General features: G+C 37.3%; 1 long non-coding RNA gene across 2 annotated transcripts; it reads left to right on the top strand.

The window, feature by feature from the left end:
* The first annotated feature begins 2,362 nt into the window (after window positions 1-2,362).
* On the top strand, window positions 2,363-20,867 carry LOC107306330 (uncharacterized). 2 transcript variants are annotated; one of them, XR_014939396.1, is made up of 4 exons: window positions 2,363-2,503; window positions 13,750-13,900; window positions 18,161-18,281; window positions 20,753-20,867. It is a non-coding gene; the product is annotated as an uncharacterized LOC107306330 (long non-coding RNA). The 2 variants fall into 2 exon arrangements; XR_004305670.2 differs by lacking the exon at window positions 13,750-13,900.
* The last annotated feature ends 4,223 nt before the right edge of the window (window positions 20,868-25,090 follow it).

Raw genomic sequence — 25,090 nt, 5'->3', positions numbered from 1 at the left:
ATTGAATAGTTTGTTTGGAATAAATATTTTGCCTGATTTCCTGTCTTCTCTTCTTTCCTGGATATTGTTTCCAGAAGATGGACAACAAAGTGAATTAAAAAAAAAAAAATCAAATGACATGTAAAAAGCTATTTTTAATGAAACTTCTCCTCACTAAACTGAAGCAAGCAACATTTCTAAAACACATGCTTACATGACAGATTGCAGAGACTGTCATTGGCAATGCTTATCACAACAATGAAATGCTAGAGTTTTTTTTTTTTTCATTTCTTCCCCCCTCCCCCCCCCCCCTTCTTTTTTTCTCCTTAAAAGAGCTGTGGTACTTTCTGAGTGCTCTTACAAGGAGTCTGTCACCCACCACTTCAGTACTTTGAGGATACTTAATTATTCAGGAAACACCGCATGCTTATGGATCTCTCAGCTTCTAAAAAAATACCTCCCATGGATCAACAGAGAAATAGTTCCCAGAGAAATGTGATGAAATAATCTGAGCTGGACTCTCATTAATTATAGCAGCTGATTGACATAGTTAAAAACAAATAAGGAAACAAGCAAAACCTCTCAATCTTATTGAAAAGCCTTTTCATAGAAATTCATTCTTCATATGACGCTTCTACAAAAAGTTGGTATCTGAGACACACGATTTCATTTTCTTTATACTGGCAATTGACTCATGTGGGATAGTCTACTTGCAAAACACTACAGTTAACCCAGTCTTGTTTTTCTTTGACCCCAGACTTTTTATTTTCTTCTGCTCTAGAATCATAGAATTGCTTGAGTTGGGACACCCAAAGGTCATTAACTACCCTGCAAGGAACAGGGCACATCTGCAGCTAGATCCAGTTTATTAGAGCCCCACACAGCCTGACACTGAATGTTGTCCTAGAACACATTATCCACCACCACTCTGGGCAGCCTGTTTCAGTGCTTCACTACCCTCATCACAATTCTTTTACTGACATCCAATCAATATCTCCCTTCTTTTGGTTTGCAACAATCACAACAGACTCTGCTAAAATGTATGTCCCCTTCTTTCTTATACCCCCCTTTAGATACTGAAATGTGCTATCAGATCTCCCCGAAGCCTTCTTTTCTCCAGGCTGAACATCTCTGGCTTTCTCAGCCTGTCCTTGTAGAGGATATATTCCACCTCTTGGATCATTTCTGTGGCTCACCCCTGGACACACTCCAAGAAGTCCTCATCTCTCCTTTACTGAGAATTTCATATCTGGACACAATATTCCAGGTGAGGTCTCACCAAAGCAGAGTAGAGAGGCAGGATCACCTCCCTTGATTGCTGACCATGATTCTTTTTCTGTAGCCCAGGATATGGTTGGTTTTTTGGGCTGTGTGGGCACATTACCAGCTTGCCATTCGCCTGTACTTCACAGCTGGCTTTGTTGAACCTCATGAGGTTCGCCTGAGCCCACTGCTTGAGTCTGTCTAGATCCTTGTGAATGACATCCTGTACTTCATGTGTATCAACTGCATCACATAGCTTGGTGTCATCTGCAAAACTGCTAATGGTGCATTCATTCCCACTATCAATGCCACTGATGAGGATACTGAAGAATACTTGTCCCAGCACTAGACAGATCCCTGAGGGACACCATTCATCACTGACCTCCATCTGGATACTGAGCCATTGACTGTCATTCTCTAGGTACAAGCTCACAACCAGTTCCTCATCCATTGAACAGTCCACCCATCAATTCCTTATCTTTCCAGTTTGGAGACAAGGATTTGGATTTTATGTGGGTCTGTGTCAAAGGCCTGACATCCAGATAAGTGACATGAAGGAGGTGATTTTCCCTCTCTACTATACCCCTGTAAGTCCTCATCTGTAGCACTGAGTCCAGGTCTGGGGGTCCCAGTATGGGAAAGATATTAAGCTGTTGGAGATAGATGGCTGTGAAAGTGATCAGAGGGCTGTAGCTGGGCTTGTTCAGCTTGGAGAAAAGAAGGCTGCAGGGAGACCTCATTGCAGCCTTCCAGTATTTAAAAGGTGATTATAAAAAGTAGAGGAATCAACTTTTTACTCAGGTAGATAGTGATAGGACAAGGTGGAATGGTTTTAAGCTCAAGGAGGGAAGGCTATCAGGGGAAAGTTGTTTACAGAGAGAGTGGTGAGGTGCTGGAACAGGCTGCCCAGAGAGGCTGTGGATGCTCTGTCCCTGGAGGTGTTCAAGACCTGGTTGGATGGGGACCTGGGCAACCAGGTCTAGTACCAGATCTGAAATTTGGTGGCCCTGTCTGTGGCGCGAGGTTTGGAACTTGAAGATCCTTGGGGTCCTTTCCAACCCAAGCCATTCTAGATTCTGTGACATCAGTGGCTCTTCTCTTGTCCATTGAAACAGTTGCCACATCATAGAAGGCCACCAGTTTGGTCCAGCACAGCTTGCCCTAGGTGAAGCTGTGCTGGTTGTTCTAATTTTCCACGTCTTAGCTTCCAAGAGGACTTGCTCTATGATATTCTTCTCCAGCAGAGAGATGAGGCTGACAGGTCAGTTGTCTGGCTCATTCTTTCTACTCTTCTTAAAAATGGGTGAGTCATTACCTTTTTTTTTTCCAGACACTAGAGACTTTACCTGACCTGTCCTTACTCACCACAGGAAGCAGGATTTAGACGTTAACTGTATCCTTAATTCCTTTAAAAGAGATCCTAAGTCTCTGAAGTCCCTTCTGATAGTCCTTGATAGCTTCTTCATCACTCCCTAGGAAGAAAAGTGGTAATCTGTTAGCCATAGTACCTGGCTATGCAGTTTTTTGGTGATGACTCTCAATGGAAACCTAGGGAGGCAACAGACTTCTCTAAGAAGGTCCGTCTAGTGTATTGGAAATTCAGTTCCCTGCAGGGAGAGATCATCTACAGTTAATAATTATTTTATCTTCTTTTTGGATGTAGTCTTGGTACTGGGGGAAGGCTTTTCTGGTTTTGGTTTTATTGGTTCCTCTCCTTCCTTTTCTTGCTAGGCACAACTGTATACTTCCCCCCTTCTTTTCCTGTCCAGGGTGTCTGAATTCAAATTTTATTTGACTGTGAAAGAGTTTTCTGGAAGAGCACAAAAAATCAAAATCATTCACATTATTGTCTTTTTCTGGACAGATAGACATGAAACATAGAAATACATAATATATTCATAGCAATGCATTTTACAGCATGTTTGAAGTTAGACCCCAGCATTCTAAATATACATTTTTTTAAGAGTGTAAAAATATTTTTATTGCATTGAAAAGAACATTTCTAAGGTAGAGGCACACATGAAGGCAGCATCATGACCAGCAGAGGTATGCTGTGCTCATAAGAAATCTTACTTTCCAACAGATACAGTGGCACATTTCTCTCTTGAAAAATCAACTACTAATTCTAAGTAATGATACTGTCTTGAAGAAAATCCAGTGCTCTTGTGTCTGTAAGTGACACTCCTGAAAACCAATCTAATATCGTCCAATTTGTTTGGCTGTCTAATTCCTTACTTGTGTCCAGTTGCCTACTTCTGCCTGTTTCCTTTCCCATGAAGACGCTGTTACTACTGTTGGTTGTAGTGCTATTCCTGGAACCATGATTTATTCTACCTGCACTTTCACCGATTTCCTGTAAGAAGATAGATGTAGGTTTTCTGATTTTCATACAGCTGAAAACTGTCCCATAACCACCTCTTGCCATCTGATTAATGTAGTAGCATTTGACACTAAGATGAATGTTTCAAATTGAAGATTCAGTTGCTTTTGAAATAATAGTGCTTTACAAACTAAACCTAAAAAAAATCACATGAAAATCTTTAAACAAGACCAATTTAATGCATTTTTATTAAAAAGTTTAGCACATGTCCAAGGATGTGGTTATGTTGCAGGTGCTATGAAACTGAGAAAGGCTGTTGGATAAATGATTTATAATTGATCACCTGCTTGAGAAGAACAACCCTGATGCACATGGCAGACAGCAACAGTGCCCCAACAGGCATTTTATTAAAACCTTTCTGAAACATAAACAGTAGTTTATGTAAGTTTATCTTAGTTTATCTAAGAGAAATGGCAGCTTATAAAGTCTGTGTAATATTAAATTTTTAGTGTTTTAACTTGCACAGCATTAGTGTGAGGATAGCATGAAACACATACAGCATATTAAAAAGGATTAGGAAGGAGGAAATGTAAACTATATATATAAGAGTGGTAAAAAAAAAGCCCATAAGAACTTATAAAGTTTTGGCATAGATTGATTAGCTTATGTGCTAAAAATGGTGGTTTACCATACGGTTGCTTCCTTAAAGATGTAGAAGCTCTGAATTTAAAGTTAGACAGCATAATGCAGTTTGCTTTTCATCTCAGGAGATACTGAACATACACTATGAAGCCCATGTTTCTCTCATTATGCTTTCTGGTATACCACTAGGAAAATGTATTTTCTATCTATATTATTTTTACTTTAAATGAATGAGGAAAACAAACAGTTGGTAAAAGCACTAGAATGAAATTTCAGTAATTGACCTCAAATATTCTCTATCTTGAAATATCTTACAGTCATGACACGTGTATTTTCTACTTATTTAAAAATATAAGTGATAGAGAAAAGAATGAGAACCTTTTTTTGACATTGTTTTGTTTATTTGGGCAAAATATTACCACTGTTCTTTAGGGAACTGCCTCCTTTGCTTATATTGTCTTCCTTTCCCACAACCAGGCATTTTTAGTTTTTGAGGAATGGCGAAGAGTTATGTTGTGCACTGGTCATTCAGCATGCTGGACAATAATAAAAAACTGAACTGTATATATGAGGACAGCATTCAGGTTGCATGCTCATAGACAGTTGTAGAACATCAGCCAGGCTTAGGCTGTCCTTGCAAGTAGGCTATGAATAATCTATGGCTAGCAGGTCTACTAAGACAACAGCATCTAGTGGTATCCTCAGTATTGAGGTTAGTGATGAATGTGATGTGATTTTGTTTATAGCATTCCACATATTCAAAAACTGATATAGTTTTATATGGTTTTGCCATTTATTGTAATATCATACGTTACACTATTTCTCTGTGTATTCTCATAATACTTCTCCAGAGAGTTATTAAATTTTTTTTTTTTTTTTGGACTTTTCTATCATTAACCTCACAGATACTAGTCTGTGCTCTTACTTTGTCTGTGCCCTCATGATTATTTTTGGTTGCAAACATAGACTTCTGATAGTACAAACATGTTCAGATAGCCTGTTTCATTCTTTTTGGTGTTTGATCTAACTCTTAATCACATTCAGTTCACACATATGGCCAGTTAATGTCTGACATTATGTTCATGGTCTTTTCCAGATAGTCCTGTGAGGTAATCTTATGTCTGCAAATTTAGATTGGCTATAAACACAGGTATTACTGAAATATTCAAGCACTTCAGTGGTTAGTCAAGCCATTTGCATATACTACCTCTTTCCTCGCAGTCTTTCGATTTCCCAGCTGCTGTGATAGTTACTGTGCAATTGCCCTCAAAACAAAGTAATTTTATGTGTTTTGCCCTGGCTTTTAAAAAGCTGGCTTTCCTGTGCTGAAGAAAAAGCAGTTTAGGACCAGCTCCTCACTTACATGTAGAAGCATAGTAACATGTTTTCTCAGCATCTTCCAAATAGATCAAAGTCTTGGTTTAAAACCACTCAAGTGAAAAGCTTCCTGACCTGCCTGGACTTCCTGGGGAAGGACCTGGATTAAAACGGTACACACCTGTTAAGTGAGATAGATGAAGGAAGAGCAGTAGATGTTGTCTAGCTTGTCTTCAGTAATGTTTTTGACACTGCCTTCCATAGCATCCTTGCAAGTAAGCTTAGGAGGTGTGGAATAGTTGTGTGGACAGTGAGGTAGATTGAGAAGTGGTTCTCTAGTAGAGCTCAGGTGGTTGTGGCAAGCAGCACACTGTCTAGCTTGTAGCTAGTGATATTCTGCAAGGATCTGTGCTAGGTCCAGTCTTCTTTAACATCTTCATCAATAATATGGACAAAGGGATAGAACACACCCTTAACAAGTTTGCTGAGGAGACAAACCTAGGAGGAGAGGCTGATATACCAGAAGGCTGTGCTGCCAGTCAGTGAGATCTGGTCAGGCTGGAGAGCAAGATGTAAAAAGGAACATTATCAGGTTGAACAAGGGCAAATGCAGAGGAAGAAGGAACAACCACAATTCTCAGTACAGGCTAGGAGCTGTTTTGCTGGAATGGAGCTTTGCAGAGAAGCATCTGGATGTCTTGGTGTACGAGGGGTTGGCCATGTGACACCAGTGTGTCCTTGTGGCCAAGAAGTCCAAAGGTATCCTCAGGTTTACGAATAAGAAGGTGGACAGCAGGTCAAGATGGGTTCTTCTTCCTCTCTGCTCTGCCCTGGTGAGGCCACATCTGGATTAAAGCATTCAGTTCTGGGCTTCCCAGGTCAAGAATGAGTGGGAACTGCTGGAGAGAGACCACTGAGAGACAACAAAGATGGTGAGGGTCCTGGAGGATTAGCTGAGAGCTCTGGGGCTGTTCAACCTGGAGAAGGAAAGGACTGAGAGGGGATCTTATCAGTACTTATAAGTATTTAAAGAGTGAATGTCAAGAGGATGAGGCTAGGCTTATTTGCAGACAGAAAAAGGGGTAACAGGCACAATCTGGAATGCAGGAAGTTCCATCTTGAAGTTCAGAAAGTTCTATGAGGAAAAATTTCTTTACTTTGAAGATGACAGAGCACTGGAACAAGCTGCTCACAGAGGTGGTGGAGTCCCTTTCTCTCGAGATATCCTAAACCCACGTTGATGCTTTTCCATGTAGCTTACTGCTTTAATGAGAGTTTGGACTAGATGACCTCGAGGTCTCTTCCAATCTCTATGTATCTGTGATTCTGTGAAAATAACCCATACGGGAAAAGTAGAGTAAAAATAGCTTTAAGTTGCCTTTATGTGCTGCTGTTCATAGTCTGCTGGGATGTCACACTTACACTCTCTAAGGACCAAGCTGGCAAAGGAGAGCATTGTGAGTAACTTAGATTTAGTAATGGTTCTTTTCCAGCTATATCTCCTACCTTCTACAGTGCAGGGGCGATGGGCTGAAGCTGATTTCTCAGATTAGTGCAATGTTGCTTTCACTTGAGCACTCAGAAATTTTCTCCTTATTTACCACATTAATATACAGAATACAGAATATAGGAGTGTGCCTTTCTTCAGTGATATACAAATGCAATTAACTTAGCAACAAAAAATGTTCATTAGTATAACACTCAGGCAGAAAGCAGGGTCATTGTTTCTCCAGATTTCTTAAATTTTATTTAGGCTACACTTGGCTGCATCAATTACAGAAATTAAAATAAAGAAGGAATCTGTTAAGTCACAGAATCACACAGAATCACAGAATGACCCGGGTTGGAAGGGACCTCAAGGATCATGTAGTTCCAGCCCCCCTGCCTAGCAGGGCCACCAAACATACACATTTACTAGGTCAGGTTGCCCAGGGCAAAATCACTTTTAAGTCTGTTAATATTTTGCAGCTCTTCCAGCAATATTCATACAGTGAGGAAGGAAATAGTAATACAAAGCTAGATACAACAGTATTTTTGTTATAGAAATATTTTAATGCCTTCGTGTTTTTCATTTCTGGATATTAGTACTTTCAAAAATGTTTCCAGTCAAATAATTGTAACAATAAATCTGCTTTAATAGATACTTCTTTTCTTTGTCCTGAAGAATGATGTTTTCACATAATTTAAGACAATGCCTGCCAATACAGGCACATTCTTGAGTAAGGATAAGGGGAATTTTTTTTTGTTGTTGTCACTATTAACTTTACAATTTTTTGAAACTTTCATAAGCAATGCCATTTTTTTCCCCTGCTCTTTGTTGTCATGCTGTTAATGATTTGTTAGAATAGCTTTGAATACTTTTTTTGTTGTTGTTATGATCTACATTTGTCTGCATTCTAATCACTTACTTATACCTGCTTTATGTTTTCTGCATGAGCCCAGCCTAGAAATAGCTATATTACTGTATTAAATTAAGAATTTCCTTTTACTAGTTTCCATTTTTGGAATACCATAAATATCCTAGTTCTGTTCTATCCATCTTGATCCCTGAGCAATAAAAAATAGCTTAGTTAGACGTTCCTAACCTTATCCAAATAATTTCTTAACAGACTCTCCCACTTTATCACTTACTGTTTTCAGCGAGAGCTATAACTCTTTCCTCACACAATTTAGGCCACAGTTTTCAAGCCTGTGAGCTTTACATTGGGCATAGTCATCCATGTGCCCAGAGCAGTTGTTTAAATATTGAGCATGGGCCCAAATGTTTAAACACAGGCAGCTGCATTTTAATGTTAAGTTCAGAAATGACACTATAGGGCACTTGTCCTTGTAGGTCTTTCAGTATTAATTAAATGGGCACTGATTGTATTTCTATAGTCATCATTCTTAGCAGTGGAAATGGACTGGTGTTTCAAAATTTCAACCGCATTTTATTTTATTTTATTTTATTTTATTTTATTTTATTTTATTTTATTTTATTTTATTTTATTTTATTTTATTTTATTTTATTTTATTTTATTTTATCTTATTTTATTTTATTTTATTTTATTTTATTTTATTTTATTTTATTATTTTTATGTGCATGTTTTAATTTTTGTTCAGTGAATCTACTTGACTGCATAATGGAAGAAAAATATCTGCATGTCTGGAAAGCATGCCTTGGTCTTCTGAATCATTTTCCAGCAGTTTCTGATATTTGAATATCATGGCTACCTGTGATACATGTGTAGACTGTTTTTGAAGTCTAAGCCACCAAGAAAGAAATGAATTAAGGAAACAGAACGTGTTCCTTATGAAGAAGTCAAATTTCTTGCAAGTGAATTAATGTACGCAACTTTTAGAAAGATCTTCATTATCAGTGTTCACAACTTCTATTTTATTCAGTACAGGGTTGTGGGTTTTTTTTTTTGTTTGCTTTTTTTTTTTTGTTTTTTGTTTTTTTTCTAATCCTCATGAGAGTTAACACATTCATTTTCCAAATGATAAAAACAACAACATTATTTGTACATTTTATGTCACTGCAGCCTTTCCATCTGTCCTGGGTGTCACTGCCTGTATTCGTGTACTGTCACATAATGAGGCTACAATCCCTCTTTCCTCTTCATTATGCATGTGGCATGCAATGCAATTTACTACATAACAGATGTCATAGCTAAGTACCCAGGCTCATATCGTGATTCATTCATTTGAAGACAATCTGTTACAGCAGAAAAGAGCTTTTCAAAAACTGGGCAAAATTTTTTGTTTATCTGAGCACTCAGATTTTGTGCTGTACAGTGTTAAGTTGGATAGGCTAAGATGATCAGGTATAGAAAACTTGTACTGGAGCCTAAGTCCAGACAGGAAACTTGATTTTTGAGTAAGAGTTTACTTTGGATTTTTACAATAATTAAATTATACTTTTTAAAAATCCAATTTCTAAGTTACAGTGCTTTTTCTCTTTAAAATTTTATCTTGATTCCACTTCTCCAGACTCCTATGGAAATAAATCATACAGCTCAAAATTCGTCAGAGCAGCTATTGGAAGAACTTTTAGGTCTTAAATAACGAATGTTTGATGTCTATACATATTTGGTGGAACATTATTATACTGCCATTCTAAAACCAGAAGAATTTGTGTCAGTATGTTTTACATGAGATTGCCATTAAACATCATCTGTTATTAGGGAAAAAGGCTGACAGTAATGAGTAATCCAAGAACGAAGAATTATCTGAATTGGAGGAGATTTAGTTGAAAATGAGGTAACTTGAATCATTATTAAGGTTAGAAACATTACAGTTATATGAGTAGAGCAAAATTTTCAGTTTTCAGTATGTACTGCATATTTAACCAGATAGCAGCCAGCTTGTCTAGAGATTGCTCAGACTTCATATGAATTGAAATTTTGTGAACATACATAACAATTATAAAACTATATTGAAACTCTTCAGATATCAAAAAGTATTTCCGTGCAGATTAACAGAATAAAAGTGACTTGCATTTCACACAAGAATCCTAAGTGAAATCATTCATCTGTTGTTAATGTCTTGACTGATTGTCTGGAAGCTACAGTTGTTTAAGTGGATGAGGAAGTTCCCTCAAGAAAACAAAACAAAAGCAACAACAACAACAAACAACGAGAAAATATGAAAATTGGAATCAGTTTTATCTTTTATTTTTATTCTGATGATTAAGAAACTCCTTGCTATAGCTGAAATGAGTGTTTGTCCCTTTAATATTCTCCCTGGTTCTTGCGAGGCCCAATGCAAAGCAACAGCAGGAGAGTTTCTCACTGGGAGTCCTTTGGAATTCTCTCCTGTGAACAGAGAAATTGATTTCCCATCTGCATTTGAGGAAGCCTGATGGGAGATGTTTTTCTTATGATTGTTCTGTCAACTGCCCTCTGTAAGCATCTCTAATGATAGGTTGTAGTGCGCACCAATACATATTTTCAGCAAGAATGAGTCCAAATTCTAAAAAAATTATCTCTTATATCAGACAGAGCACAGACTTTATTAATACGAACAAAGGTTTTCAATATTCTTTTCCAGAAAACAGCTGGAATGTTATTCAGGGTAGAATTGTCATACTGTATATATGGTATTATCTAGAAAGACCTTTTATATCAGTATTACTGATCTACTCAGCCTTCTAATTCCTTTGTGAAAGATTGTTATCCTGATTCATTAGAATACTTTTGATGCTACATTTGAGACAGATTAGGATGAAATCTTAAGGGCCTTTTTTTTTTTTTTCCCCCAGCATTTGTTTTATATTGCTTCAAAATAGATTCCCGATGAGCTCATTCCGTGATTTTGCACTTCATCAGTACTTAGGGTAAAAGATGTCTGGGGAATGTGAAAATAATTAAAATCTGCCGATAACAAGGTAGGAAAAAATCATCCCTTCTCACCTTTCCCACTAAAGCAGTAGCAGAGATTTTAAGTACCGATAAAAGAAGGAAATTTCATTTTGCTGGAAACTGCTCTGCCTCTGTTGCTCTTCTCTTTGCATCAGAAGGAAATGTGAAGGAAAACATCCCAGTGACTCAGGTCAGGCAGCCTGTGAAGATGCCCTCGGAGGCTTCAGCAACCTGACAGCTGGGCACAGGGCTTGCAGGCAGGGAGCTGTGGACTTGTGTGCTTGGGCATCTCTGCTGTGCTTACAGGCTTGCCCAGCATTGCTGGAAGGGTAATGAGAATGTGTTTCGTGTCCACTTACTCAACATTTTCCCACATCAAAAAAATATTGGCAGAAGTCTCCCTCCCATAGTTTTTGACCAGCTCTGAGTTTTAAACAAGAAAAATGAACAGAATATTTTTTTGTTGCTGTCCTGGTCAGGTTCTGGAAGCAGAAAGAATTAACTATTTCTCTTGCTACTATTGCAATTAGCCCTTTGAACTCATACTGGTGACTTTGGGAAATGGTGTTTCTGAAAATTGCCAGCTTCCTCAGTAGTTCTTCAGACTGGATGCTGAGAAACTGGTACTGTGCAATCTCCACTTTGTAGTATGGATCCCTCTTTGATTCAATTAAAACAAGACAAAATATGCTTTGTATAACTTCAAACAGTGCCAAAAACGTAAAAGTACAACCCTATTCTTTAACTATAGGACAATCATAACATTATTTGTGTTAACAAACAGAATATATATATATATATATATATATATATATATATATATATATATATAGGTAGTTCCTAAGCAGCCCTTAGAGAGAAAAAACAAACAAACAAAAAACAACAACAACAAAACAAAACACATTACTTTCCTCTCCATCTTGACATTTCCAAGTAAGACAATTATTAAATAAACAAATGTTCCTAACATTAAGTAGGGTATTTTGAAAGGAAGGCATGCTTTTCTATGCTAATCAACTTCTACTATTCAAGTCTTGGTATGTCTCTGTGCCAGTATAGTGTATAAACTACAGTTTATAACTGTAAACTTCTGTAACTGTAACTTTATAACCTAAACTTCATTAGGATCTGCACCCCTGATGTTACCAACAACCTTTCTTATCACACAGTTCTTTAAAGAGTTGCATATTCACTCATACAGAAATAATGATACTTCAGTTTTAAATAGTTATGATAAATAGGGAATGAGGGGTGGAGATGGGCAGATAGCAAACATATTTATCTCACTTGGGTTGTACTCCAACTTATTCGATGTGTTTCAGGGAAGGAATTTAACTCCACAAGGAGATATATGCCCAAGAAGAAAGCCACTCACAAAAGAAGCTAGGTGGCTGAAATGAGCATAAAATCTCTTTGTTTTAAAAATTTTTTTAGCAAATAGTGCAAACCAAGCTTCAAATATTTTCACTACTGTGATTTCATTGCTTGCTCTTGTGAAATAACTTGGCCAGTATTTTAATTAGCATAGTTTAAAGAAGTGATTCTTATATTGGGGTTAGTTTCTTCATAAGGGTAAATTTTGATGTTTCTGTAAATGAAAATATGCCTGAAATATGCCTGAATATGCCTCCTTTTTGCCTGAAAGGAGAGATGTGTGTAAGAAGACAGTTTAGCAAAGAAACAAGAGGAAAAATTATCTGGATGATCTAAAAGGGATCTTACTTTCACCTTATTATAGGCTTCATTTCTTTTGTTAATGGAAAGCTATTTTTTTGGTCTAAACACTTAGTGGCACACCAAGACCCCTGACACTAGCACCAGTATTTTTACAAGTAACATTCACAGTTGTGGGGAAGAAAAACAGTGAAAAAGGACTGTAAACTGAGATTATTATTTTTTAAAATCTGTTTTAAAGGACTGTTGCAAAGATGTACTCGGCATTGTGGTTACTAGACAACAGAGTGTAGGTAGAATGCAGTTTCTCACTTCAGGCACCCACTGTGTGCCTTTGGCAGGAGAAATTAAACATCAGAAACTCAGAACTAGAATATTTCAAAAAATACTTTGGCAGCTTTAGTATGTTATTTGCTACTTTCAGCCACCTATTGCTTCAGGCTATTTCTGTCGTGCTGTTGGCATATACTCTTCTACTAACCCAGGGCAACAGGAAAAACAGCATATGAATGTACACCCAGTTGTATAATAAAGTACAGCAGTGATTTCTGATAGGAAATAATTTGAATGTACATGTAGTATTGCTGGGCTTAAAGGAGAATGTGTGGAGAGATAATTGATTGTTATCTATACATATTGGTTATTTATTTTTTCATTATTGAACTTACTATTCGGATATACAGGGAATATCTCTGATTTTAGAATCTGTTATCTCTTACTTTTGCAGTGATCACTGCCATATCATTAACTATGGAACAATTTCTTATTTTGCTACTCTGCTCAGATGAACTGTCTCTGCAGTATGGTGATTTACAAACTCAAGCGTAAAGAAAACAAGAGCTGTGCATCATAGCAGGGCAGAATTATGTTCTGTGGACAGTTCTTCTACATGAAGAAAAGGCTTTCAAAGATGTGGTTGCCTGACATTTTCCTTGGTGTTACCCTACACATGTCCAAGAAACTCACAAGCTTTCCAGGCTAGCAAGGGCAGTTTGAAAACGGAAGCATCACTGTTGTCCTTTGAAAATCATGGGGCTGCATCATGGCCAGAATGTGAATGCGTGAGGGCTTGGAAGATAGGGCAGGCTAGGGAACTACAAAGTCATGCATTCTGGGGGCAGATAATCCTTGCTCTGTGTGGATTTATTAGCCACACCAGAGAGCTGCTCAGCCATAAACTCTATTCTACTTTTCCCTCTTCTATTTATACAGGAGCCAGAGAGTTATAGTTTGCACAAGATATGGAAATACAGTCTGAAGGCAGGTAGCTGTTGCATCTGGTTCTTCAAATCTGTGTGTTAACCCTTTCGTGTCTGACCAACCGCTTGGTCAGGGCCAATAACTGCAGGCGGACACCAGTCTGGTGAGCAGCAAAGGTGTTTATTGTAGCAACATGTCTATTCTTATAGTCCCCTAGAACACCTGTCAATCCCCGATTGGTCTGAAATACAATCTCCTGTATACTGATTGGGGGTCTCAAGCAACATGCCACATCAGCAATCTCCTTAACGATCTTTCCTCCATTGTTCTATTTCTTGATCAACTCCCCAAAACTTGTTTATTACTTCTTCAAGGTCATACTGACCATGTTCTAAGCATAGCTCCATATTCAAGCAAGCATGTGCATATAGCGGCAATAGGAAGAACTATCCCGTAGAACCGGGTCCTCATAATCGCCTACTGCAACAAGTAGCACATTATAAATACACTCTTACAGGCTGATGAAGTAAAACCACACAAGTTTTTATGTGTGGTAGAGAAGAATGTAATCGCAATCATGTGGAATAATTTGTAATCAAGTAACTAGCACTGTCCAATATTAAAAACAACACTGATTTCACCTTTTAAATTTGCAATGTATCAACATGAAACTCTTTGATGAAAAATTGTATATCTTATATTGACTTTAAAAAAAATTACTGCATTTTAGGTCATTCTTTTCAGATTGGGTACTTCAAAAACTCTTTTGAAGATAAGCTGGTTAATGCATTTCCTTTGTGAGTTTACAGCATGTCTGAATTCAGTATTATGGTAATATACTACTTACAATGTTGATTCAAGTCTGGAATCATTCTGTTTTCTTTACTGGGCACTATAATGTTCTGTATGCTGAAGAATTGCTTACCATATATTGTGAAAAAAACTATGGAAATTTTTATCTATTGAGGAATCTTCTCTTTTTTTAAGAAACAAAACAAAATGCAAAAAGTAACAAAACCATGAAGCTAGAGGGCTAGAAATAGCCTGGGATATATGGGAATTAGAGTATTTGAATGCAATTTTGTTTTCATTTTTAAATGGAATTCATACTACTGCAGGTAAAAATATTATGCTTGGTACCAAATATTCTCAGTAAAGAGAAAATATGATTACAAAATCTGCATCAGATTAGAAGGTTGTTTTCAGGAAAGAAATGCAGAGGTATACTTCTGTAAAATTTTCACTTTATATTTGTGAAGAAAATAAAGATTTCTTTACAAGGTCTTCTTGATTCCTCGGAGAACTAACTTATTCCCACTTACAAAAAAGAGAGAAAGATTGTATTAGCGCAGCAGCATGGTGGCTTTACAAGTAATGAGAGGTTTTAATAACATCATGTTTGTTACTAACTTTTATATGTGTGTGTTTGTATAGTATGAAAACTCAAAAATACACATATACAAAAATATTTCATATTTAAATACAACAGAAGTTAAAATACAGAGTAGCACGTAATACAGGAACGTGTGGTCCACAGAGTCAGTCTTCTGTCCTACACTGCCTGCACCATCAAAGATAGTGATGTGAAAATACTCTGAGCAAACCATTACTCCATTTAAAAAAAAAACAAAACAAAATCAAAATAGTAAAAAAACATCCAAACCAAACAACCAATGAAACAAACAAACAAAGCAATAGATAAACAAATCTCAAGAACAATAAGAATTTGTTTTCCTTAAAACTGTAATGCTCTAGCTGATGCACACCTCATGTTAACCATACTGTCTCTGGTGGTTAGGTTGTATCACAGGCTCCGCAAAAAACAGTTTAGATGTAAACTGAAGGTTATACCACTGAGATTTTGTTGTTCAGCCTCAGAGCTGTTGAGCATGATCATCATGATACATTAAAATAATGAAGAATCTTGAGCTGTCAGCGTCCCTCTCACTACTGATACCTTTGTATACTCTGTGTTTGCATGTGCATATGTGTCACATAGAATCCCAGAATATCCCATGTCATAAGGGACCAACTAGGATCATCAAAACCGACTCCTGAAAACACACAGAACTCAATGGCTCTGTACATTACATGTACACACAGGCTATTCTCTCTAATAATAAAGTTTGATGAACAAAAAATGATACCTATTTACACTGATAGAAAGGTACAAATCTATTTAAACATTTGGGACGTGTATGAAAAAGGGTCAGAGAAAAAAAAATAATGAAAAAAACACCTACGTATATTTTATAAAACATTACTTTTTAAAACTTTAGTTCTTTTTAAAACTGGAAGAGGACAAAATATGTATTTAGCTCAGCCTGTCTAATTGTAGATGTAAAATTCTTGCTGAAATGTTTATCAGATAAAGAGCAGGACAGAATGAATACAACAAAAACTAAAATCTATGTACTTGCCTGTAGTAACTGCTGGACAGAGCTTTCTTAGACAGATTCTAAAAGAAAAGGGTATACCTTCCTCTTTTTCTCTTTTCCCTCCCCCCTGGTCCTTCTTTAAACCTGTTTTCTAGCACAGCTGTTCACAATATGTCTGTTTTTGTGCCTGTGAGAAACCTTCTGTTGAATGCTGACAATTTTATTCCTTAAAGGAATACAGACAGAAATGTATGAGTATGAAAATAACAACATATCTCCCCAAAGCACAAAGCCTTAAAGTGTTTTTCTTATTTTAGTTCCATTATGCTCTTAATTAAAAAGATAATAATAATAAAAAACCTAAGCATATGTTGATAATATATATTCAATTCTGAAAACACTGAATTCACCTCTAACCAATGTCTGACCTTCCCACAATTACATAACTGACAATATCTGCTTGGTCTAAGATGTGTATAGCAGCTGTCACATTCAATTGACAGAATACACATTAGGTGGAGAATCAGCTGGAATTACGATTTAGGGAATCTGTTAATCTGGAAAAAGGAGAGGGGGGAAATAGTCATAAACTATCAAAATAAATCATTTTTGCCTTTTAGACACAAAAATGGAATGTACCTTCACTATCATGGCCTTTTCTTTTCTTGACTTCTTTTTCTGCTTTTTTACTGGAATTCACTCCGCTTATTTTTTCCATTTTAAAAGCAGATAGGGAAAAGGGTAACTAAAACCTGAGAAAAAGAAGTGAAGAAACAAAAATTAAATTGTGGAAAATGAAAGCAGATTTTCTTATGTGTTTTCAAATTAAGTGCAAAAACAGAAAGAGCTTTATGCTGAAAACAGGAATGCATTTTAAATCTTGCAATGAGCTATGCACTAGCGGAGTACAAGAGACATGTTTGTGAGAGTGTACAGAGATAAGGCAACCTTAGCTGACTACTATCTATCTTTCTTCTGAACTTTTTGAGCTGCTAATCCATCTGATTGAATATCAGAGTGCCCCATGCATAGTAAGGTTTCTTAATGATTCCTCTCTGCTACACAGTGATATATGGAAAATATCTGTTATTGCTAAGTCACATATATCTAATTGTATGCTAGTTAAAATAACGTTGTTTGCAAAATGATGGATTAGAAAATGCGAAACTATCCCTCTGTATCTGACACTTAAGGTTATAATAATAATATTTGCAAAGGTTCATTAATATTCTCTGCTTTAGAGGCTGAGATGCAAGCTCTGTGTAATCCAGTGTGAAAATGCATGCTGTTGTTGTCAGCTTAAATGCTACAGGTAGTCACATCTCTATTTGCAAGTGGATTGAAATAATTTTTAGTAGTACAAATTGGCGTTATGTAGAATTCAATGATATTTTCACATCTGAAGACATCTACCTTAATTGCTTTGTAGTCAAAACTCTCAACTTAGTCTTCTGCAGAGAGCTTCACTAAGCAGTAGTAGTTACCAGGTTGTCTCTCAACTCTTCATGACCTGCATCTTCAATTAGTTTCACAACTGAATGGTGGCTGCAGCATCCTAAGCAGGGTAATCCACAGATACCACAGAATATCTGTGCTCTGGGCCTGTACTGCTACCAGATGGCTGAGAGGGCATGTGTGTGTAAATTTCCTTTCTTGCTACATATGCCACAGTCAGAGAGCTGATGCTGACTCTCTTGTAATATAAGTAACAAAGGGCTGCTGGCAGCAGTTTGTAAGTGCCACAGGACCTCCTAATGCCCTCTCTCCCTGCTCTGAAATAGTGTGGGTTTAAAACTGGGCTACATGTGCGTCTTTGTAGATCTTTGTGGAAGAGGAAGGTAGGAAGAAAAATTAATTGCCTACTATTTGTTGGTTTTACAAAGGTTCCTTGGGGGAAAATGATTCAACAACATTTCAATTTCTTTTTGTAGTTTTGATTAAGTGGCATATTCTCTGAGATTCTCAGAGAAACCAATTAAATACATAAATAAAATCAAGATGACGGTCAGTTTGGATGCTTACATTTTTTTCACATCTGGTTTTAGTGAAATGGAATCATGGTGGATAGACATTGGCTGGCTGCCACACTCCCGCCCAGCTCCACTCTTTCTCCCTCACCTCAGCAGGACAGGGAGAGAAAATAAGATGAAAACCTCATGGATCAAGGTAAAGACAGGAAGATCACCCATCAGTTACCACCAAGGGCAAAACCGACTTGACCCAGAGAGAGCAAATTTAATGTATTGCCAACTAGATAGAACTGGGCAGTAAAACTCAAAGACAAAAATTAAAACATCTTCCTCCCAGCTTCTCCTTCTAGGCTCAGATTAACTCATTTGGTTCAGACTACTTTACCTCCTTACCTACAGCAGTGCTAGGCAGGTGAGGAATGTTGGTTTATGCAGGTACATTAGTCAGGAAAAAAAAAAGCAAAGAAGAGCATACCCCCTCTGAGAACTAAGAAGGAAGAACTGACAACAGGCTGAACTACTCAGCAAGTTTTTCCTCAGCCTTCACTGGCAGTCAGGATTTTCATGTCTATCAAGTCCCTGAACTTCTAGTTGGGGGCTGAGGGAGTAGAATCTGTGCAGCAAAGAGCAGGTTAGGGACCACCTGATCAGACTGGGAGCTACCCAGATGTCAGCTAGGAAAGTAACATGGTGGACTTCAAGAAATCCAGGAGAGTCCTGGAGTCTGCTGAGAATAACTTCTTGGTTCAAGTATTGGACAGAAAAGGTGTTACTGAATCAGGTGCTCACAAGTGCAGAGGACATCGTAAGAGCTTAAGAATGAGGCAGACTGGTTTGTGGTCACTATTCCCTGACTGAATTCATGATCTTAAGGAATATGGGCCTCACAAAAAGCAGATTCAGGACCCTGTACTACTCCTGTTTTCAGGGCTGGTGAGTCCGTAGTTCATATATAGTTTTCAGTTTTGGGTCCCTCTTTGCAAAAAAGACATTGAGGCACAGGTGCATGTCCAAATGAAGGCAACCTAGCTGCTACAAGGTCTGGAGCATGTGTCTCATAAGGAGTGGCTGAAGGAACTGGAATTTTTTTGTGTGTGTGGAGAGGAGGCTCAGGGTGACTCCCAGTCTCTCTTTACACTTGCCTAAAAGGAATTTTTAATGAGGTAGGTGTCAACTTCTTCTGCCACATAACTAGTGATAGGACCAGAATGGCCTTAAGCTGTGCCAGGGGAGGTTCAGGTCAGATACTCAGAAACAGTTCTTAGAAAGATTGGTAATGAACAGGCTGTCTAGGGAGGTAGTAACTGTGTTCAAGAAACATGTAGATGTGGTACTGAGGAATATAGTTTAGTGGGCATGGTGATGATGGGTTGATGGCTGCACTAGATGATTTCAGAGGCTTTTCCATCCTTAATGATTTTATGATTCTGAGGTTCTGTGATTCCATGCACAATGGAATTTCTGCTCTGGTGCACTTACTTTCCTTTTCCTCTGACCTTGGTTTCTGCAGGTCTGTTTTTCACACCTTTTTTCTCTCGATGCTGTCACATGCTGCCTGGTAGTAGTTTCTTAAATCAACTGTGCCCTGCAGTGGGGCTGTTGGAGCCATCTGAAATTGGCTGTGTCCAACATAGAGCAGGGTAGGCCTCAACTCTCAAAGGAGTCTGTCACCTCTCAGCCAGAACCAGGCACTCACACCTCATACGTTAATACAGGTCAGGTTTGCATTAAAATGCACTAGCCTAGAAGCCAAACTATCCATCCTTGCCATTTACTACATCTGAATGACAGTAATTTAAAACAAAAGAAATAAAATCAATTAAATACGTTTACTTATTGATAAAGAAAATTGTTGAGATTTTTTTCAAAGCACACATATACATGTCTAGGTAAGCATTAGTATTCTTCCAAACAGAAGAGAGGGCTTTGCCAATGTTCTGTGGGATGTGTAGCATCTCAGATAAAAAAAAATTCATCTGAAAAAGACAATGCATGTTGTTGTCCTGACAGCGCTAGAACAAAAGATTGGCATTCTGAGAAATGAAAATAGACTTTTTGAAGAGTACTGTCAGGGAAATTTGATCAAAAGATTGTGATTTTGTGTTAATTTGCAATACTTAAATAATGTTAGAGCTAAGCTAAATAAAGGAAATGGGGACTTTAAGCACAGTCAGACAGGAATCAGAAAGAACTAAAAAATGTTTCTTGTTAATGCATGCTAACGCATAAGACATGCTCTTTCGAATTAGCAATTTTAGCCAGAAAATGTATTTTATTAGTAACTGAAGAAAGATATTTACAAGTTAAATCAGCATTTCGCTTCAGATAAAAGGTTTTATTTTGCCTCTGTTAAAAAGAAGTGGTAACACTTTTTTCAACGACACACACAAAATGGTATTTCTTGCAAACTGCAGCAATGGTCATAAGCTTTTTTGCATTCCTTCCAGCCATAGTATTATCCCTTTTGGGAACAGCGGCTTTTCCACAAGAAGATGGAGTAGACTGCATGCCAGATTAGCATTTTACAATCTTTGACTCTTACCCAGCTTCAACTGCTGCCATTGGCAAAACGTTTGTTGAATGAAATGAGACCAGTATCTGATTTTTTTGATTGATTTGTGAACATTGTGCCCTTAACAGATTGCTTTCTTTTTTTTTTTTTTTAAGAGTCTGCTGGAATGAGTTAAGGGAAGGAAACTGCAGTGAGAATAGTATTGTTTCTCCCTTTCAGAAAGAAGAGTAGGCCAGTTTCTAGCTCTGCAGAATAAATGGGTAAACTAAACCACTTGTATGCTGTGGCTTGTGTTTTTAGCAGCTCGTGGTCCATTGTATGTGCATGCATTTTGACTGTAGTGTCTACAACAAAGGCTTTCCAATGCAGTAGAACATTTGGAAAGCTTCCCTGCTGCTCTGTGCAGGAAAGCATAGTTTAAAAGCAAATTCATAGGAAAAAAAAAAAAAAAGTAAAAAAAAAAAAAAAAAGTGAGGGAGTATTCACGTTCTATGAAGATCTCTAAGAAAGAGATATGGTTATCATTTCAGTAATCCTTTACATGCAGTGGCAAGTGCTTCATTCTGTGTCAGAAACATCACCTACCTACACTAAAAAAAAGAGCCACTGCACTGAAGCAATAGCATATTCCCAAAACAGAGTGATGCATGATGTTTGTGTAGTTTAAAATGTACTATTACATATTCCACTTCATGGATGCCAGATGATTTTTCAGACCTGAAATTCATCAGGTGTGGTCAGATGGCCTGCAAATATTAAGTACTAAAACAGATCTTGTCTTGGCATATGGCTTGTGCCAACATTTCTTCTTCTTCTTTTTTTTTTTTTTTATTTTCTTTAGGAGAGAAATTATCCTGTTGCTCCCGCTGGGAATTATAATGTAGTGATGCAGCAGACCTGGCATGCTGTTTTCTTTTCTAATGGAATTATTGCTGTAATCTCTATTACCTTTTATTTGCTTTTATTGCTTACAATGTATCAGGTTCTGTGTAATACAAAAGCAAATTCCCCCCCACCTCCTGCAGACAGAAATATGAAGACTGAGAGAGGAGTAAGAACATAATTAGAAGGGTGATCTCCCAATAATGACACCATTAGTTTCCATCTTCTCATTTTTTAACATATATAGCTTGTGCAGGTAGGCAGACCAATATATACTACAAATTTTTTTTTGTAAGTACCGTAGCTGTTTCAGGTCATTTGGAGAACATGAGTGCCTTAGGGAATATCTTAAAAAAAGGTAGTTCAAGTAGCTTACCTATTGAACAGATTCTGCTGGAGGTTACTCCCAATGATGTTTGAGAAACCATCGTGGTCAGATGAAAGCTCTGGCAACTGGAAAATAATATAACGCTACACACATTTTTAAGAAGGATAGAATGCACCAGAGAACTACTGACCTGTCAGCCTCACCTCTCCACTTGGGAAGATCATAGAGCAAATCCTCTTGCAAGCTATGCTGAGATACATGCAAGAGAGGGAGGGGAGGTGATACAGGACAACCAGCATGGCTTCACGGAAGGCATGATCAACCTTGTGCGGGAGGTATAGGTTGGATATTAGGAGGAAGTTTTTCACACAGAAGGTGGTGATGCATTGGGACAGACTGCCCAAGGAAGCTGTGGATGCCCCATCTCTGGAGGCATTCAAGTCCAGGCTGGATCTGGCTCTGGGCAGCCTGGTCTGGTGGTTGGCAACCCTGCATGTAGCAGGGTGGTTGAAACTACATGGTCATCATGGCTGTTTTCAACCCAGGCCATTTTATGGTTCTGATTTAGCTTTAAATGTCAGTTCAGAAGAGTTGGACTGACCTTTTGCCTTCCAACTTAAAAATCATATGATTCCATGAAAAAAATAATAGAAGTGTATTCTCAGACTTTCTCTTTACCTCATCAGCAGAACTACTTCCCATAAATTTGGAGATGTTATTTAAAACATTTAGCTATTTTTATTGATGGGCATTAGTTGCTGAGAAATACATATTTAAATAGCTCATATTTTAGAACACTTTACAGATCATAAGACTTTAAACAGTTTCCACTTTAGACTAAGATGTCAGTAGTAGCAAAGCTAGCAAAGTGTGATGTGAAATATTCCATATGTTAAAATGAAATAATCACAATTGAAAACCATTACATAACCAGAGCTGCTTTGTCTGGAATTGACTGACAGTGCTTAGTATTCAATTAAGTAGCGTGTTATTGGACTCAGATGCTGATGCAAATCTAAAAGAAAGCTTAATTTGTTTGACCCTAGTAACCTAACAGCTTTGATTGTATTTGAGGCTGTGCCTAATGCATTTTATGTATCCAAGGAACACATCATTCTACCATAATTCAGAGACTTCCAGTAGCTACCCTAAAACCCCACTTAAGTTTCGTTAGCATAATGATTTATGAAAAAAAAAAGAAGAAAAAAAGAAACAAGCTTAGAGAACCTTTAACCTTCATTTAATCTTTTTTTATTTGCTAACCTAAACAGGAACTAATCATTGCAGCAAAGGATTAACAGACACAGGAGACCAGATTATACATTTTTAAGTTTTGCTTTTGAGTCTTGAGGGAATCCTATACTGTGGAATTGGATTAACCTTTCTGACACTTTTCCTAATAACCCAAAAGCTACAGTATAAGTCTTATTCTCCTGACAATCAGCATGGTTTCTTTGCTTATTGTGTAGACCATCTATTCATATATATAAAGATGTGTATGTTATCAAAACCAACATGATTAATGAGCAATACTTCTATTGTATTTCAGTCTGTAGTGAAGATTTATCCTTTCTCTATAAATTAGCCACAGGACTTTGTACCCAAAGATGTTAGTAGCAATACTGCTGATAGCATTTGAATGACCATGGGTGTTTCATCAATGGACTTTGAATATCCTGGTCTGTATATGATAACCTATCTGAATAAGCTTCCCTTATTAAAATTTGCAGTATCTTATGTAAAATTTCCACCTAAACACTGTGCAAGCACATTCAAACATACTATTACACCAGTCCTGATTCTTCAGATCATTTCCGCTCATTCCCATGCAAAATCAAGCTCCTGGTGGAGGACAGATGCAGCATTACTCTGGTTCTGGTCCTCTGTTATATCTCCCTGGGTCCTTGCTCTGCTTTTGGGATGAAGTTTTCTCAAAACAGTACTGCTGGTGTTTTTCCTACATAATCAATTTTTTGCTACTTGTACATTTCATGAAAGTTCTTGGCATGACGTTTGCAGCTCTGGGCAAAGACCAAACCACCCAGTACTTGGCTTCTGGGAGAGCACTGAGTTTCTTTCTGCCGGCAAGTAATGTAGAGCAGAGCATCCCTCACAGTGTGAGATATCAAAGAGTTTTGAACATAAGGTTCTTATGGTTGGATGGACTGAGCCTGATACTTTTCAGCCCTTGATGCAGTACAGTGGTGTAAAAAGTTTAGAATGTAGACATTGAGTATTTGACTTCAGCTCATAAGAATGTAAAGAACTCTGTTTTGCAAGCTCTTTAGAATAGCAATAATCCTATTATGAAAAAGAAATTGTGAATACATGCATATAATTTTGTAATAAAATTTGATAGAGTTTCTTTGGCATGTATTGGTAGTGCAAATATTCAAGTTGATTTTTCATGTTTAGAATAATAGCATTGCTGGTGAATAAAACTTGTGCGGAGAAGTTAAGCCCAGCTCTACTATATGTCAACTTAGATATGTAATGCAGCTGAGATACAGAAATATAAATATTTGACCTGGTGATGGAACTAGGCCTAGACATTGTTTCTTGCTTTGTCATTCACTTGCCATTTGTTTTTCATACATTCTCTTACTCTGTTGTTTTTTTATACCTATAATACAAAGTCAGTTTTCAGGGTCTTTAGACAAAAATGGTACTTAACTACTTGTTTACTGTTTAATTTGTGGATATTTATAAATCTAGAGTTTGGTTAAATCTTACAAAAAAAACTTTGAATAGTTGCAGCATTATGAACTACAGGTTCTTCTCCAAATCTGCCCTGCCCATAAGGAGACATCAGTAGCAGGATGCTCAGACCTTAGAGTTTTGGACAACACATACTGCAGGTCTTGATATTATCATTTTATTTTTCCTTGTCTTTGTGTGGCACTGTTTTGGTTAACATATCTTGTAGCTTTTTCATGTATGTTTAAAATGTTCAGGTTTTTTTTTTTTTTTTTTTAATGGTGCTTTATTTCATGTTTGTTACACATTGTACTTAAAAAAAAAAAAAAAAGGCTGGAAAATAATATTAAAAAGTAGTGGATTGTTATAATAGCGAAGCCCATACTTCAATCCACTTCCAGAAATCTCCTACAGTGTACTTAAAGAAGATAGATACACAGGAACAAGTAGTGACAATTAACTAGGCAGTGAGCAGAGTTTCTTTCACTGGCTAACTCTCATAGATAAAGTGTAAACATCCCCAGGTGTATGTTCTAATAAATGCTTTTCAGGGAGTTTTATGCTTCCTTGTGAAGTCCATCTGTTT

This window comes from Coturnix japonica, chromosome Z (genome assembly GCF_054131305.1).
Source record: "Coturnix japonica strain WE chromosome Z, WE-NBRP24, whole genome shotgun sequence".
NCBI classification, from domain to species: Eukaryota; Metazoa; Chordata; class Aves; order Galliformes; family Phasianidae; genus Coturnix; species Coturnix japonica.
This window is presented reverse-complemented; position numbering and strand designations above follow the sequence as displayed.